The 9,721-nt window shown below is 45.0% G+C and overlaps 1 pseudogene; it reads left to right on the forward strand.

Annotated features, from left to right (window-relative positions):
• Positions 1–2,436: 2,436 nt before the first annotated feature.
• Positions 2,437–5,687, forward strand: LOC113838032 (annotated as a pseudogene).
• The last annotated feature ends 4,034 nt before the right edge of the window (positions 5,688–9,721 follow it).

Raw genomic sequence — 9,721 nt, forward strand, 5'->3', positions numbered from 1 at the left:
TCTCCATCCTTCCATCTGTCTGTCCAACCATCCATCCACTCATCATTTAGTGTGCATTCTGTTCCACAGAACTGTGTTTCAAAGTTAGGACTCAATAGAGCAAAATGTAATAGTGGTACACTTCACCATGACACCATCACTCCAGACTGGCACAGCTCAGAGCTTAGTAGCATGGGGCATACAGACCAAAGTCAGTACGGGTGATCACGTTATGTCCTGATGAAAAAGAGTAAAGTGTAGGAGTGCTGCCTGAATGACACCCCTGCGTCGCTCATAATAATGTGGCATTATTTCAGGAATAGGGGATAGGTGTTCATTGGGGTATATCTGAAGTGCACTTGTGAGCTGTGCCCATTGTGATGAAGATAAAAATTAAAGCGAAATAAAACACTTAAAACAATAGCCAAGAGGCATAGGCAGAAATTTGGAGGGAGAAAAAAGAAGATAACATTGACAAAAAAATAATTTATATAGTTTCTTATTATACACACATTCACCCTAAAGCTCTAACTCTTTGGGTGTGCTTGATCCTTGGGAAAATGCTGTGGCCTTCATGGCTGTCTCACTTTCAAGTCTAGCAACATAGACTAAGACAAGGTCAGACAAATACGTGTTCAGCTGTTATGGCTGCCGAAATGGGGAGCTGGTCCCTTCACTACTTCTACTGTTGCAGTGGCAAAAGCAGCTTAAACGAGCAAGGATTGCTTTTGGCCTACAGTTTGTGGGGCACCAGGTATCGTGGTGGCAGACAGTCCCATGCCACTTGGAGGAAGAAACTGCTTGCTCACCTCTCAGACAATCAGGAAAGACCCGACCTCAGCAGGGTTCTCATGTCACCTCTCTCACTGTGACAGGGACCCCAGCCCAGGAACCTGATGGTACCACCTGTGTGTAGCACAGTTCTGACCACCTCAGTCGTCTAGGAAGTTTCTGTCTAGGAAGAGACCTGACACTCAAAGGCATGAGTGTCACAAGTGCCTACAAGTTTCCTAATCCACACTTCCTTGTGACAATTACCTTTCATTGTGGTACTTGGAACAGTGTCATACAATTTCCCTGTTTCTAACAACCGTTGGTAATGAGTCCTTGACAGTCTTTTACAATATCTTTTCACAAGTTCACGTTAACTTAAAGAGGAATACAGGAAAACTGTGCTCATTCAGAATGTTATGTGTTTCCTTCCATGGTCTTTGAATGCTAAAAAACATATTGAAAATAAATTTTAATTCTTTTAGAGATGTTTACCTCTGGGGGCCGGAGATGGACATCCTTGAGGTAAACCTCAGGAGTTCAACACAACCATTCTGGCTCAGAAAAGACACTGCCTACAAATTAAAGTATATATAAATATGACTAAAATAAATTTCTCTCCGCTCTCTTTCCCTCTCTCTCTCTCTCTCTTCTCTCTCCTCTCTCTCTGTGGGTGTGAGTGTGTGTGCGTGTGTGTGTGTGTCCCATGCCTGCCAATTGCCACACAGCAGAATTCAGCTAGGGCCTGTACTTGTGTTTGCAGGTGTTGGACTTCCCCAGCCTGCCTTCCTTTTGGTGTTCTTTTCCATTTGAATCTGATTTTTCCCTTTGAGATTAAGCTAAATATATCTGTATTCCTCCCTGGACCCTCATTGGCTTTCAGTTATCACTGTCCTTGTAACATGAGTGTTCAAACTTTTATCAAGAAAAGAAAGCTGTTTTTAACTTTCAATAGGATGTGCTTTAGCTTGAGGTGCGTTATCCTGAGTCTAGAACTTGGCATTCTCCTCCATTTAAGCAAACTTGACATTTGACTAGTACTTTCCTGAATCCCGTGTCACTTTTCTTCTTTTTCTCTATGGATATATATTCTGATTTCTGAGAAATGTAGTGAAAACACTAAGCAATAACTGAAAATTCCACACTGACATAGACCACACCAAAAACTGTGCTCAAAATATCCCACACTGTGAGAAGCAATAGGAGAGAGGCTCTTTGGCTGAGTCAGTTTTTGCAAATCGAAAAGAAGATAAGGAAAATGATAACACAGTAAAATACTAAGGCCCTTTTGGTAGGTTCTCAAACACACAGTCTCTTTAGAACTTTACTTTGACTTATCTGACAAGCATTTTCTCCAGTCTGTGAGTGGACACTGTTTAGCTTACTGCAACTCCCTGACAAAGTTATTATGGCAACTATTACCTATTTTCAGTTATTATGGCAACTATTACCTATTTCCCAGAAAAAGCTTAGTGTCAGTAAAGACTGAGGAAAGAGATGCAACTATGAGACCCAAGGTTAAGTGCACTCTCTGGAGAAGAGGCACCCTTTGTTTTTTGGGAAAATACTGAGAGTAGAAATTGATAATTCCAGAACACAGATGTGAATTCGTATTTGATTTTTTTAAGTTACAAACCTCTAGAAACCATGAAGGCATTTGGAGCTGTTTGGTGGTGATATGCTTGGAAAACAAGACAAAACAAGACAACCAGGCTGAAAGAAGTTGCCAGAACATTTGTCTGTTTGTCATTGTCTTCCGAGTATAGTGTTAGCAGACAGGACTTTGATAGAGAAAGTGGAAGGTGATTAAAATTACAGGCGTGTCTATGAAATACTTCTGTTCCTTGCCCATTGAACTCAAAGGGAAGCAGTGTTCAGCACATTCCACCTTCTCCTCCTACTCAAACTTGAACTGTAAACTGAAAGCCTGCTCTTCCTTACATGGCCTGACAGCCCATCTCTGTACAGCTTTAGTTACAAAGCCATTTAGATAATTCACTGGCTTAAGGACAAACAGCAATGTGTGCAGACAGAACAGCTTAGACAGACAGGAAGACATTGGTAGAAGCGTTGTGCTCTCCCTCTCCCCTCATTTTTAAAGTGGAAAAGGAGCCCAGCTGGCCAATGTTGCCCCCACCTGGTTATATCCAAGTTGTCCCAAGACCCAGACAGGGAAGCGGGTGTGCAAACTCTCTGTCCAGCTGGAGTTTTCCCTAGCAGGAAACTTGGCTAAAGTGGCTGATGGGGGTTTATAAAAACACATGCTTGCAGGGACTTACACTGTGATGAGAATGCAGACTCAGAAGACTTGAGTTCTAGTATGCTACTTAAGCACATTCCTGGCTGGAGAAAGGAGCAAGGGGGTTGCCAGAAGTCTCCCCTGATAGTGTTTACAGAACTTGGAGGTTTGACAAGCATAGCATCTATTTCATTGTTCTTTAAGCAGGAGGTGTGGAGTGAAGGAAACAGGAGTTGGGAGATGATTACCAAGTTTTGAAATTATCATGTTTGCTCTTTTGCACTTTCTAGTTTCACCCCCCCACCCCCAGGAGTCGCTGGCTATTTTAGAAGGTGCTGTCCCTTTTACCTATAAAGTAATACTAAATCATGTGTATATGGGAGGGTGTGTTTAATTGCATTTAGAAACAGGTAGCCTACATGTCACAATGTTTCCAGCATCCATTTCTCTTTGTTTATTTTTCTATTTCTTTTCAGCTTTCAGCATCCCTACATTCAGAAAACTTATGACAAAGAGTGAATTCTTATTATTCAAATTGTTTTTAGACAATTCATGTTCATGAAATCCTACTGATTTCCTTATTTGTTCTATATTTTTTGTTTTTTCCATTTTATTTTTAATCAGCTACATCAAATGGGTCTTTGGAAGGCCTGCATAACCAGGAGGGAGGGGTGTGCCAAACAAGATCTATGAAGATCTCATGAAAGTTGGACAAGGTAAAGATCAACTGCTCCTTTGTGACCCCACTGTGACCAGGTATAGCCCACAGCCAGCGTGGCACCTGGGGTGACACTCACCATCACCCCTCTTGCTAGTTTTGAAGGCAGACCCTTTTCTGTACTTTGAACCACTGGTAGAGTCCCCCAAACTGACATGCTCAAATTTTCTCATTTAGGTCTCTCTAAAAGTTCAGGCCAGTGAGACAGGGTGTCTGTGTACTGCCATAGATATATCTCTTTACAATGCAGAACACTTCTTTGAAAAACAATCAAAGAGTCTTGTATGTAAACACTGGCTCTGCTGATTTGTTTCATTTTCAAATCTGGACAAACCAAGAGCTGTGTTTTCATGTAGAATAACCTATTGTGAAGAAACAAAGAATTATTCTAATTAGAGACTAGTATAGCTGTCAATCAACTTGCTTAGTGAAATCGAAATGTCATCTGGAATGCTTTGACTGCCAAATGTAAGAATCCCTATAGTTTCCACAGATGGCCTCCTAATCTAAACCTAACAAATAACTAGGATAACCATTGTTATTAAAAAGTAAGGTTATATTCTTGTATTTCTCAGTGCTTTGCATAGAGAGTCTTATGTTCATTGCTGTTCATTCCTCTTGATATATCTTTGCAACTCCTTATGCTTGCTACATTGTCAGATGTCTGTGCCATGATTAATCACTTCTTCTTTATGTAGATGCAAGTCCTGCTGGATCAACCACGAATAATGATCCAACAAGACATCTGGAGCTAGAAGCTGGTACAAACAGGAGAAATTCAATAACAAGCCCTTTTGTGAAACCAAATCCAGGGATAGCAATGTGGTTGGGCTGTGTGTCTATGAGGTGCATTTTTCTTAGAACGCCTAGAGGAAGAGGAGCCTCAAACCACATCCCAACCAATGGGATTCACTTGTGGGCACAGGTTCCTGGAGTCTTTGCTCCCAGTGAGTCAATATTAACTCTGCCACTAAGACAGATTAATTCAGCCCGGTCAGTGTCTTACAGTCACAAGAGCAGAGCTCACCAGGTGTGTGAGCTACCGATGCATCCTGAAGTGTTGAAAATAGGGATGTTCCAGATTGGCTGTCTCGCCTTTAGGAAGTGGTTGGCCTGGTGAGTGAGTGTAGGACCTTTGAAGCTCCTTACCCTCATCTGGTGATCTGCTGTCAAGTTCATCCAGTGAGTTGAGCATCTGCTATGCTTACTTGTTTGCAATTGGAGAATTCATTCTTCAAGCTAGAGGGCAGAGTCTCAGAACCACAGTAAATGGCTGTTCTTGCTTCCGTGCAGGTATCAGCACTGAAGGCAACAGCGCAGGGCATTCTAGAAACAATCTGGGTTCCAAAGTGGCCTTATTCGCAGGAATCATATCAGGATGCGTCATCTTCATCGTCATCATCATCACCTTGGTGGTACTGCTGCTCAAGTACCGGAGGAGGCAGGGCAAACACTCTCCACAGCACCTCCAAGCGAGGTGGCAACAACTCTGGCTGGGAACCCAGTGATGTTCTCATACCGCTAAGGACTGCAGATAATGTCTTCTGCCCACATTATGAGAAGGTCAGCGGGGACTATGGGGACCCAGTGTACATCGTGCAGGAGATGCCCCCACAGAATCCTGCCAACATTACTGCAAGGTCTGAGGCCTGGGAACTTTGCCTCCCAAGGGAACTCTCATCTTGTTGTGGGCGCAGGGACTGCCTGAGCCTGGCTCTGGGGGTGGAATGCCTCCTAGAAGATCCTGGAGCTGGACCGTTTTGTAGGCTGTAACTTTTCAGCCTTGGGAAACCACAGACTCTCCCCAGAAGCTGGAAGATTGCTAAGAGATCCCCACTTGGACTGCTGTGTCCCTGTGTGGACCTCTATGCTATGCACCCAGCCAGGCACTCAGGCCTCTGCAGATCCCGGGGAGGACACGGTGGGCTATGGGTGGTCTATGCAGCAGTACCTTAGGAGAAAGTTGCACCTCTGCCTCTGTGTTTCCTGCCATGCACACTGGAATTGTCACTCAGACCTCGGGTAACCTCAGTAAGGTTTTCAAAGATCCCTAGCATTTAGTCCTCACTCCTTCTGTTTCCAGGGCTCTGCAACACCTAGCCAGACCCCTCACTCCACATCCCGTATCATTAAGGGACACTCAACACCCAGCCCTGGGCCCATCCTTTACACCAAGATGAAATTAAATGGATATTATGTACAGAATTCTGCTTTCCTGGAGGCTTGGGTGGGTTTGCTGGGAAAAGCCTGGGAGGTGTGGTCAAGTGAGGAAGGTTCTGGCTGCCACCGCAGGTGGAGCACTGTGGGGAAAGCAAGAAGGAAACAATAGGTAGTGGTTTGGTTTTGCTGAGAGGAACCAGGAATGTGGGAGACTACAGACTTTGTTGAGTGGTGGTGAGCTCACTAACACAGCTATGCAACAGGGAATCAAAGCCCCTTTCCTCAAGTGGAACAAAGGGGACGTGGTTATGAAAGGACAGGCCAGAGTTCAGGGGGAGAGGACAGACCTCTGGGGCAGGACTGTTGAGGTACTGGCAATAAAAAGCACAGCCCTGGAGCTTCAGGAGAGTCAGTCTGCTTTGGGAGATGGTTTAAGCAGACTCGGCTGCTGTATTAATTTTAATCACCACAGGGAAAATCATGTAGAACAGCAGAGAGCCAAATCTGACCTAGAAGTTGAAAAGCCAAAGGTCAAAATGGCTGTAAGTCCATCACCACTGAGGATATCGGGACATTTTCATTAGGAAAGGTTGGTCAGATTCCCCGAGTCCCTGGAAGTGCCCCTCCCCCTCCCCGATTGAGCCTTACACTTTGGTTTTTGGTTGATGGCTGTGCTATCTGGGCTGTGAGGCTGTACCAGTCTCCATGTCAAAGCAAAGCACATATGGCCCACCTCTAGGAGTCCTTAAGATGGAGGTAAAGTTATGATGTCAAGGGGAAGGAGGGAGATAGGACATAGTTATAATAGGTGTATAGAACACAAGGGACATAAAATGAAAGATATTTACTTGTATATATTTTAAGATTACACACAATACATACCACAAGATGTGGAATTCACTGGCTGTGGCAATTAAAGCTGTCCCAGCCCTTAGCACTTTACAGGTAAAAGATCAGATAGAGCTACTTCTAAGCGAAGCAGCATCACCCCAAATGTTATCAATTGTCCAAAACCACAGGACTTCAACCTGGGGCAAGAGAGTCAGGGATAGGGAATGGGGACAAGAGACACAGAAAGAACGACCACAAGACAGGATTCTGAATAAGTGGCAAACTTTATTTTTCTCAGGCTAGCTTATATAATCAGTAGAGCAGGATATTGGGAGGGGTAGAGTGGGTTGTTTGTGCACCGGGCTTTATTGTAGGCAGGATATTTGGAAGCCAACAATAGGAAGTTTGGCAAGGCAAAGTGTTCATGAGTAAGAGGTCCAGGAAGGTTTTCCTAGGTGACTGAGCCTGTGGGTGGAGGACTGGGTCAAGTTGTTTCTTTTCTTGACCTGAGGCTCTAAGGAACTGCTATGTAAAGGTTAATACACAACAATGTTGCTGGCCAAGAATGGCCTAAGATCTCATGCCAAGCCCTGAGATCTTTGGCTCCAAAGTGTAGAACCTGTACTACAACATTTCCATAGTATAGGGCTAGGGACTTGAGGATTTAATTAAAGACAAGACAGCAGGTCTTTCTTGCAGGGAGAGAATGCCCTTTATTCCAACAAGACTGGGGGCTTATATACCAGTCAGCAGGCATGGTGGAAAACTACCCAAATCAAAAGTTCAAGTTCCCAGGCCCATGAGGCAATCCTGAATGGGCAAATAATAGGATAACAGGAACTTGCACTCAGGCATTTAAGGAAGGAAGAAAACAGGATGTACATGCTAGGTAAGCTCCTAGTCACAAGCTGGTCAGCAGACCCCTATGGGGGAAGGACCAAACAAGCCCCCCTTTTTTATATACATATAAAATGAGTGTCTGTCTTAGATCACCCAGGATAACAACATCTACTTTACCTGTCATTGAAATGCCTGCCCAGACCCCTCAGACCCTCTGGCTTAGGTTAGCAGACATCCCCTAAGTCTTACCCGCCATTGACTGCTCACTTGTCCTGCAGTCCCAGCCAGACGTGCGCTGAGGAGTTATCTGCTGCCAAGGAAAGCATGATTGGCTTGGTTTAAAAATGGCGCTGTGTTTGCCACCATCCTATGTGGCAAAGGCAGACTGGGGCTAAATCGGCACTGCCCAGGGCTATAATTCTGAGGGCCAGCAGCCTACTCCATTCCTTAGTTAATTGGCCTCTTAGCTGTAGTCCCTTTAAGAGGGAGTCTCCTGAAAGGGGAGGCAACCTGGTCTTAATAATTAGAGTAGCCAATTAAGTTGTGTGAAGATTTAAAGTACCTAATCGTACTAAAGAATTGATATTATTTTGAGAATTTAAGGCAGGAGCCACCTCCCCTGAGTGCTTATCCAGCGTGCCTGCTGTGGCAACTGAGTGAAAGATAGTGTTGTCAGAAGCTGTAGCTGCAGTGACAGTGGCTGCTGTGATGTGAGGACGAGCCGGTTCTCTCCCAAATATTCCAATGGCATAGCATAGTACCAGGAACTCGAACCACCAAGGTGGTTTCTCACCACTCCAACAGCTTCTCAAATGTCATTCCTGGAGGGAACAAATAAGCACTTCTCCCAAGGGAGTGTTAATGCTCATTGAAAATTCACTGACAGCTGCCTCTCCCAGGCTAAGTTTGGAGTTGACCATCACTGTCCACACCTCACTCCAAAGACCCACCAGCACCATGAAAGGCTGGCTCCTGACAAAGCCCAATGGACCTTTTGATGACTGTAGTGTATCAGCTAGGAACAGAGCACACACAATGCTGTAGGACCCAAATTGGGGACTCACTATCATGTGGGAAGATGCAAATAGACCCTTGGGCTCACACCAAAACTGAATCTGTCCCCTTCCAAAGGCCTGAGGGAATATCTCTCCATTTAACCAGAGGCTTTTGCTGTGCAGAGGACCACCAATGACGGTCTGCTGCAGAGATACCAGAAGCATCCACAATTTAAAAAATTAAGATATAAAGGATAAGTGATAGAGTAGAGTGAGGGGAACCAAGGTGACCTTCAAGGTCCCCCTTCTTTACTTTAGCCAAATAGGTTTTCAAAGTGCGATGGGCATGCTCCACAATAGCCTGTCCTTGGGGATTGTAAGGAATACCAGTCTTTAGAGTAATCTCCAAGTCTTGATAAAAATGATTGAAACCTCTGCTGACATAAGCAGGGCCATTATCAGTCTTGAGCTCAAAGTGCATTGGCTGATGCTGGCAGCAGGGTTGACGACAGGGAACCCCCTTCCCAGGCTGGTGGCAAGAGAGCTTGTGGCCAAGAGCTAAATGAAAAACCAGGCTCTTCCAAACTCATCTCAGATCTGGCCACAGCTAGTGTGCGGGTGGGCAATGAGGGAGTTGAGAAGGAGGGGGAGAGCAGCACCCCTTGATCAAGTTGGGGAGATGGGAAGCCCTGAATTCCACACCCAAAGCCAATTTCAGAGGGAGAGGAGGGTTACAATCTAAGATATGGCCAAGGGCCAGAGTGAGGGGGGCACTGGCTTGAATGGGACATGACTTAAGAAAGCAGTGGTGAAGCCAAATCACCCGAAGCCCAGCAGTAGTCCCACGGCTGCTACCTGAATCCTTCCCTTCTATTATAAGGGCCAGCACACAGCTGTGGCAGGAGGGCGGGGCAGGCAAAGCAGACCCAGGCCATGTGTCAGCAACAGGTGATTGTGTGATGTGTCTGTTCACAGTTGCATTAGCTATGACCACCACTCCCAAAGGAAACTGATTGCAAAACACCTTCTTGATCCCAGAAGTTCAACTAGGCAGCCAGTGGTTATACTCAACAGATGTTACTCAGCACAACTTAGGTATTTCAAATGGACAAGAAATTAGTATCAGAACAGTGTCTCAGGATGAAGTCCAAGTGGAGCTTCCTCTGCAGTACTTTGAGGTCTACAAGA

The sequence above is a fragment of the Cricetulus griseus genome, unplaced genomic scaffold (genome assembly GCF_003668045.3).
Source record: "Cricetulus griseus strain 17A/GY unplaced genomic scaffold, alternate assembly CriGri-PICRH-1.0 unplaced_scaffold_1, whole genome shotgun sequence".
NCBI classification, from domain to species: domain Eukaryota; kingdom Metazoa; phylum Chordata; class Mammalia; order Rodentia; family Cricetidae; genus Cricetulus; species Cricetulus griseus.